Consider the following 8,521-nt stretch of genomic DNA (forward strand, 5'->3'; position numbering starts at 1 on the left):
TATTATAGAGAAGCATGATGAGATTTTTATAATAATAAAAAAATCGATCATTTGAGTATGGTATATAGGCTGGAAATCTTTCGTTGCTGTATGTCTTTGGGTTATATATCTTTAAGAACATACTCGATAGATATAACAATGTCACATACCAAAGAATGAAAATGTAAGGGTATTATGGGGATTTTAAGAAAGTAAGGTAGTTAAAACTAAGTTTCGAAGGGATGTATAGTAAAAAGAAAGTTGACAAGGAAGATGAGTATTTTTAAATAAATTGCCCATTATACATAGAATGGAAATGAAATATTCTCATCAACACACACTCACACAGACAGATATATATTTATATTTATATAATATTCTATTGTTTTTTGTCCACCATACCATTTGGATACATTTTATTATTTTTTGTTTTTCATGTATTATTATATGAACTGAAAACTCTTAAATTAATGTATTATTATTCGTGATAGTTATAAATCAAGTCAATTAATATAATTTTATGATTATAGATTGATGAGATTATCTCAAAATAAACTTAATATTTAAATTTATTTAAACATTATATTTTATTGAGTTAAAATATTAGTACAAATTAAATATAAAAAAATTGTACACTTTGTGTGTTTTGGGACACTAGGGTTAATTATTGGTTTGTTGCATGCCTACGGTGTACTCATTATTATGACAAAACCAAACAATTTTTTTTTAAAAAAAATATTATTATTATTTTGTCAATACCAACCATCACAGTAAATCAGATTCTAAATTTTTAATTAAAAAATGTCACTTAATTCAGGAAAAAAATTATTTAAGTTTTTTTAGCTAAACTCAACATCGGGATTTTTAAAAAGTCACTAATTTATCCCCAAAATAAGTAATTTTTAACAACTAAAATTTGAGGTGCCGAAAGAAATTTAGCCACTAAGAATTTAATGATTCTGCATACAACTCGAAAAGTGGTAAAAATTTAAAGAATAATAGATCTTAAGGAGTCGCGACCACATACCAAGAAAGATTTTATTCCAAAAAGTTTAAATTTTCTACAGTATTTCCATTTCTGTGCTCCCCATTATGGCCCGCCCGACCAAATTAATATAAATTTGGTCACGTAATAATTGAAACACATTAGAGATTTAATTTTTATTTTTCTTTATTAGATTTGGTCTTGCAGTCGTCTCTCTCAAACAGAATAACAATAATAATAATAATATATTAAATGTGTAATTATAAAAAAAAAAATCAAATTTTGCATATTTTTGAAATATAATGTGAGGAAGGAGATCAAAGCTACGTCTACGAGTTACGCGGACGAGACCACTACCACTGGGCTACGAAGCATGATTTCAATTTTGCGTCTTCTGAGTACTAGGATGTGTTGATCAATATTTTTTATTATAATATTTATCTAAAATTCATGATTTTTTTATAAAAATTACACGAGTAAAGTCATCGAAAAGTTTTGTATCCCAATGATAAATGTCACGCACGAGTAGCATAATTGAGATATAAATATAATATAGTGTTTGGAATAAATGCTATAATTTATGAGCGTGACATATATCTAATATTAGTATAGTGTAAGAAATAATTGCCATTAATTTGTAGTACTGAATATTTACATATTTTTTTGTCTTAGAGATTTTAACTTCTTCTTCTTCTTCTTTTTTTTTAAGAAAAGGGTAGGTCTGTTTGAGACGATCTCACGAATCTTTATCTGTGAGACTGGTCAACCCTATCGATATTTACAATAAAAAGTAATACTCTTAGGTACAGTTTGGTACATAAGATATGATAAGTAAGGGATATATAGTATAAGAATAAATCAAGGATAAATATAATGATAAGATAATATGTTGAATGTTTGTTATGATTTTAACAAGAGTGATTAAATTTATATATTGAATTATAATGACAAAATTAACCAAACAACAAAAACTTATATTTCATTGTTATCAAGATCTTGTAATTGCATATCTCAATTCTTAAATTACGTTATATATTATTTATATATATATATATATAGTTATATACACACACATATATATATATTTGTGTGTGTATATATATGTATCTATATATTTGTATATATGTATGTATTTAATAAACATTTAACATTAACTTAAATGTATTTAAATTTAAATTGGGAGTAATTAAGTCATTTGTAACGTATTTTATCATTACATTAAAATTATCACAAATAAGATAGTTGTCTCACAAATATATAGATATACATATATATACACACATATATACAAATATATATATACACACACATGTATATATATGTGTGTCACAAAATACGACTCGTGAGACCGTCTCACACAAGTTTTTGCTTAAAAAAAGACTTTTCACTATAGATTCTTCCGCTCTGGATTTAAACACGTAATTAATTGGGACCATAAATTAAAAAATTTATCACTACAAGAAAATTGATCTATAGTGACGGGAAATATCGTCATTAAATGTCCAAAACCCATCATAAATTAATTTTAATGACGGGAATAATCCCGTCATGTACCTTCATTACTGCCCTCCTAGGTAAAAGTAATTACTGACGGTAATAAGATCCCGTCATTATTAGTATAACATATTTAGCGACGAGATTATACCGTCATTAAAATGAATATAAATGACGAAATATTTCGTCATTATACTACCATTTGCCTCTCATTAAATAATATTTTAATGACAACACATCTCCTCATTATATCATTATTTGCCTCTCACTATAAGTTATTTTATTGATGAAATTTACTATAATTATTAGTTATTAGACCCTCACTAAAAATCGATTTAACTATAAAATTACCTCTCATTAAATCATTAAGTACCCTCATTAAAAAATATTTATAATTGTGATGAAATTTATAATAATTATTTGATATGAATTTGTTATTTTATTAAAGATAGCATTAATAATAAAATATGAAATATGGAACAAGTAAGTTTTTTGAACAAAATATTTTATATAAACAATTGCATCCATATCTATTCATATATTCAAAATTTACAGAATTAATTTCGATTTGTTCCAAAACATGAGTTCCATTTTCATGGATACTTGAAGTATTTCCTAATATCTACTCCTTGGAGTACAAAAATATTTGAGGATCATAAATGGTGATCACTTAGTAGTTGCTTCAAAATATCATAGACTAATTTCCTAATCAATGCTTGAATTCTTCTAATCTTCTTTGAAGCACGGCATCAGATTAAGGCAGCGTATCATCTGTAAAACATAAATAGAACAAATCAATTAAAATAAAGATGTAATTCAAACGTAAAGTAAGAGTGAAAACTTTGTTGATGTCGAAGTTGTAAAGTAATTAGTTTATAGTAATCAATTGTATAAGCAAATGTTACAATACAAATTTGCAAAAGGTTGATCCTACCATAGCTTTCAAGGATGTCTTCCAGGATACCAGCCAAGATATGATATGTGAATCCAGAGATACGACTTAAGCTCCAAAAATCATAGTCATTCCCGAAAATAATCATTTTTTTGTTATTGTAAGAAACTTAATGCATGACAGCAGAGGTAGATTATTACGTGCTACTTGCTCAGCTATTTCATATGCTAAAGCTCTCCATTATTCACAAAGTCAACACAACAAGCAAAAAGGATTCAAAATACCTCAACATCTCATGTATTTAATTTGCATGGTGTGTTCAATCGTAGGAAATGAAGATAAAAATATTGAATATTAACCACATTCAAAACAAATGACAGTATAGTCAGGGAAGGGGAAGAGCTGGCATCTTAGTATCATTTTGACGTGTTCTATTGTGTTTTACAGATGTTTATGTATGGGTACGGACATCCAGTCCAAGGGCTGTGGTGATACGCTGTAAGACATTCAGGTCATGGGGGTACATAGTGACAATCCTGTGGTTAGCTCTAAAAACGTATCAATTTGGTCATCTACTCTGAGAAAAGTTGAACTTTGGCAAGACAAGCAGATGATGGAAACCCTCTTTGACTAGAACTGTCGACTGTCAAAATCTGATGCAATTTTCCTATGTATCCAACTCGATGAAACGTGGACAGTATCAACACAAAAGTCTATATCCCATGGAACAAAAATATTGGTATCAACTTTTTAGCATAAGCTATTCAAGCATTGGAGACAAATCAGATAAAAAAAAACAGAAATGAATCTGGAAAAATTAAAATGACAATGAAACAGGGACAACAGAAAGGCTGTTATCAAATGCTTTGAGTTCCAACTGGGAAAGACCTTCATTCATGCAAAGAGGTAAAAAGAATCATTTTCTGTATTCTTCTATCTCAAATTTTTTATAGATGTTGCCTCATAAGAAGTTGGATTCACTAAAATGGATCAAAATGGCTACAAGAAAACAGGGAGATACACAAAGGGGCATTATGTCATGGGGAGAAACTAAAAAAACCGTAATCATTGATCTTACAAGTCCACTTTCCTTAACAATCTGCTTCATTATTAGCTCACCTTGATTTTGGGTAATTTACTAGAAATATATGCCAAGTTAAAGGGGCATTATATCATGGGGAGATGCCTAATACACACAACTAGCAAACTCCCAAAAAGGAATAAATGTAGAATAATGTATAAACCTGAACGTAAAATATCTGTAGTAAAAATTCAAGGTAGCACAACACACCTTCACCATTCCTTACTAGGTGCCATCTTCCTTTTACGAGTACGAATTCTTGCTCAAAAGAGTCTGCAACAGAATTATAGGCAACACAACAAAAAGATATGTTTTGTGATGCAAAAAATGATAGTTTCAGCTTACTGTTATCATAATACAGCTTCCAATTGTGCTATCATATTTTGCTATCATATTTTATAATAAACTAAACAAATATGCTTGAATTGTGCTGGATTTTTAGGGCAGGACTTGTTTGTTTTCCTAAGTCCCATCACTTGGTTACTCAGCACCAAAGAATAATAAGAAGAAAAATGGCCTAATCTGTTGAGATTAAGGATATATTTGTGAATGTGGGGGATAAGTACTTTGTATGTATATTTATATTTACTCGTGTGCGTGAGAGAAAGAGGTGGAAGAACAAAGACATGTGTCGTGTAGGAGTTCAGATGTTACAGGTTCATTTTCTCTTTTGATATGTGTCCTACATTATTGTTACTTCTCTCCTCAAGACATTAGGACAACATGACAACTTCTTCTATCTCCTTGGCACACGTACAACCAATAACAAAAAGATCAAATAGATTTGTAAAACAAAAATTCAAATAAAATATATATACACGTATACAATCCACTCATTTTAAAACATCGTTTGCACTCTCAAACAAGTACGACGAGCATCATTGATAAATCCACACAGCCATTTCTCATACAGCGCCAGACTTTATCGGTTGTTTATTTTAATAAATAAATTAAAGCGTAATATAAAGTACCTTTCAGATTCCTAGGTTGTAAAATGGTAATATTCCTCAAAAATTTTATATATATAAAATCAGTTTAGATTCGAACAGATCATGGTATCTGAAATGAGAGCAAACTACCCTAAATACTTGTCTTGACCGATATTATGAAAAGGATATTGGGCGAGTCCATCATAATTATTGACATGGTCAAAATCTAGCTAGAGTCCTTGCTAAACTTAAATCAGGATAAAAAAAAAAAGAAACCAGTTTTGCCAATGGTTTGCGTTGCATTCCAGTCATTCAAGTAGAATCTATTCCTACTAAACTTATTCTCAATATTACAAGCGACTCAACTGTTGACACATAACTTGGAATTGAGACAATCAAAAAGGCATCTCCACGCATGAGATAATCTTCACGTGCATCTTATTGTTGAATAAGATTCACTCCAAATATATTTACAATAGTCAAGCTCAATAGCTTCCATAAAATATAGATGAAAGATGATGATTTTTCATTATTAAGAAAAAAGTGGAGAACACCAGAAGGAGAGAATTTCATACATTCACTTTTGGGGAAACGAGAAGGGAAAATTCACACCATAAGTTATTCACCACATTCCAAACTCAAATTCAATCTCCTAAATATAAAGTATCATTAGGGTAGGAAATGCGTCATTTTCTAGTCTCTCAAAGCGGAAACAAAGTTATTCGTATGAGCATATCTCAAAATACAAATGTGTAACATGAAAAATGGGATTTAATTTAACGAGAGTAGTCCGGAGAAAAGAAATTGATAAATAGTTCATTTTTAGGTTAACATGGGGCACTCAAAAACGGAAATATAAAGTAAATTTCAGATTCAGAATGAGCCAAACCTCTCTCGGAGAAACACGATGACGGAGTGCAAATCAACTTTTCACTGAGAGAGGCAACCTTACACGTCTTCCACAAACGCCGCCGCTGGGATTCCCCTTCTCTCAGTCGCACCGAGATTGAGAGATAAGCGATTATGAGAGGCGAGAAAAATCAGTAGGTGAGAAAAAACTTCGTCGTCGAAGGGGAGGGGAGAGGAGGGTTTAGACAAATTAATTGAAAGTGAGAAATATAATTATATTTGGGGTAATTGGAAATACATTATATGTATGCGCCTAAATTCAATAGGAGTAATTGGTTGGAGGGAAATAATTTTATAAGTGGCGCCTAAAATCTGTAGGCAATTATGAGAGGAATTTTTTTGTAATCAAATAATGACGGGATTAGTTATCTATAGCTACGAAATTGAGAATTCGTCATTAATAATTTAACTCTTTAATAATGGTTTTTTTTACCCTCATAAAAACTTCAAAAATTATGTTTTTAGTGACCCATTTTTCATACCCTCATTAAATTTTTGTCATTATAACTCAATTTTCTTGTAGAATTTACTTTTATTGATATTCCTTAAAAATATTTAAATAAAATATATGAAAATTTATATTATTAATTTTCCTTCAAATTAATTGCAGTGTGCGTATGCCCTGTTCGTACAAAGAGTTCTGATATGCACTCAACTCAACTACAAGTCTCACATGGACACACTCTTCCTAATAACTTCAGATGCTATTATATTACATATTAATCCAGAAAGGAATAAAATTTTTTTATGTTAAAATTTTTTTTTGCAATATATTATGAATGGTCAGCATGAAGACAGAAAGAAAAAATAATGTTTTTGGTCGATTAAATTGTCTCATTTTGATTTTTAAACTCTTCAAATTTTAAATGTTCAATTGTTGATATAATACTATATACGTCAATATTTTTCGATATCGAAAGACTAATAGTAATAGATCAAAACCAAAAAATATACAAATTAAAAACTATTTTCCTAGTATACATATAAATTAACAGTGTTTCTGACTATACATATTGGAATAAAAAGGATTAATAAATTACTATATTTTTACTACAAATCATCACTTTGAGTTAGGACAAGTGGTACTTGTTTCTCCTACATTAATACATAAAAACCTTTCAACACACAAATTACAAAGGACAAAATCCACCGAGAATGCAAAAGTAAACATGTTTTTATTCGATCTATTATTTTTTTTTTTTTTTTTTTTTTTTTTTGACATTTCAACTGACAGAAAATCAAGTAAAACACAAAGTTCTTGTGATTAATTACCCTTAATGATCCTGATCAGCTCGACCGGCGATTGAAGAGATAATGAGGGGTTGTTGATCTTGGCAGATAAACAATGGCCGATTCCGACACCGCGCAGCCTCTCTTACAAGAACCATACAAGCTTATGAATCCGAACCTGTCGCTCAAAGTCCTTGTAATGAAATTCTTGGAGCTTGTGCTCTTCCAGACATGACCAAGATGATCCTTGTCCTTGGAACATTCCACGAGTGCCACGAGAAATGGATCTGTTTTCGTGACGGCGGCGGAGACGGAGTTCGCTGCCGGAGGCAGAGGGAGGAAGCTCCTCGTCGATGTTGATTTCTTGTGGGATTCTTGATACTTGGGGATTCCAGGTATCTTCTCCCAAGAAAATGGGATTCCATTGAAATGGAGAGGACTGGTATATGGAGTACTGGTGGTACTACTGAATTCTGTCCGGCGAGCCACCGACAGTGGCCGGAACGTTGGATTAGCGTAAGGGGTTCCGTCGACATCTTCTTCGGACTCATCGGAGTGGATTTGGACGTTGTAGTTGAATACTGTAGGAATTGGAGCCATTGTTGATATTGAGAGGCTTAATCAAGTTTCTTTGTATGTACTACTTTTGTGCTAGTTTCTTTGTGTGTACTACTTTAGTGCTGCTATTGTGGGCACTATAAATATGGAAGAGTGTGATTGAAATATATCCTTTTAGAAAAATAAATAAGACCAATACTACTTTTTTTAAAAATAAAATAAACTAAGTGTTGTGGGCAATAATTGTCTTTGTTTCGTGGAGCGATCGAACCGGGGTGCTTGACCTGATGTGCATTTTAAAATATTTGAGTTGCACCATTACCACCAACTATAACTTTTGGTAAAACGGCAAGCACTCGGTCCTACAATTGGTATCAGAGTCAATGTCACGAGTTCGATTCCCATTGACTACAAGGAATGCAATTATTGGGAGGGAGATTGTTGGGTGCAATAATTGTCCCTGT

General features: G+C 31.0%; 1 long non-coding RNA gene across 1 annotated transcript; it reads right to left on the reverse strand.

Moving 5' to 3' along the window:
* Positions 1-2,968: 2,968 nt before the first annotated feature.
* LOC140837396 (uncharacterized) lies at positions 2,969-8,162 on the reverse strand. The gene is made up of 3 exons (XR_012119321.1): positions 6,250-8,162; positions 4,642-4,704; positions 2,969-3,229 (listed from the first exon to the last, which is right to left on the reverse strand). It is a non-coding gene; the product is annotated as an uncharacterized lncRNA (long non-coding RNA).
* Between the last annotated feature and the right edge of the window lie 359 nt (positions 8,163-8,521).

The sequence above is a fragment of the Primulina eburnea genome, chromosome 7 (assembly GCF_022965805.1).
Source record: "Primulina eburnea isolate SZY01 chromosome 7, ASM2296580v1, whole genome shotgun sequence".
NCBI lineage: Eukaryota > Viridiplantae > Streptophyta > Magnoliopsida > Lamiales > Gesneriaceae > Primulina > Primulina eburnea.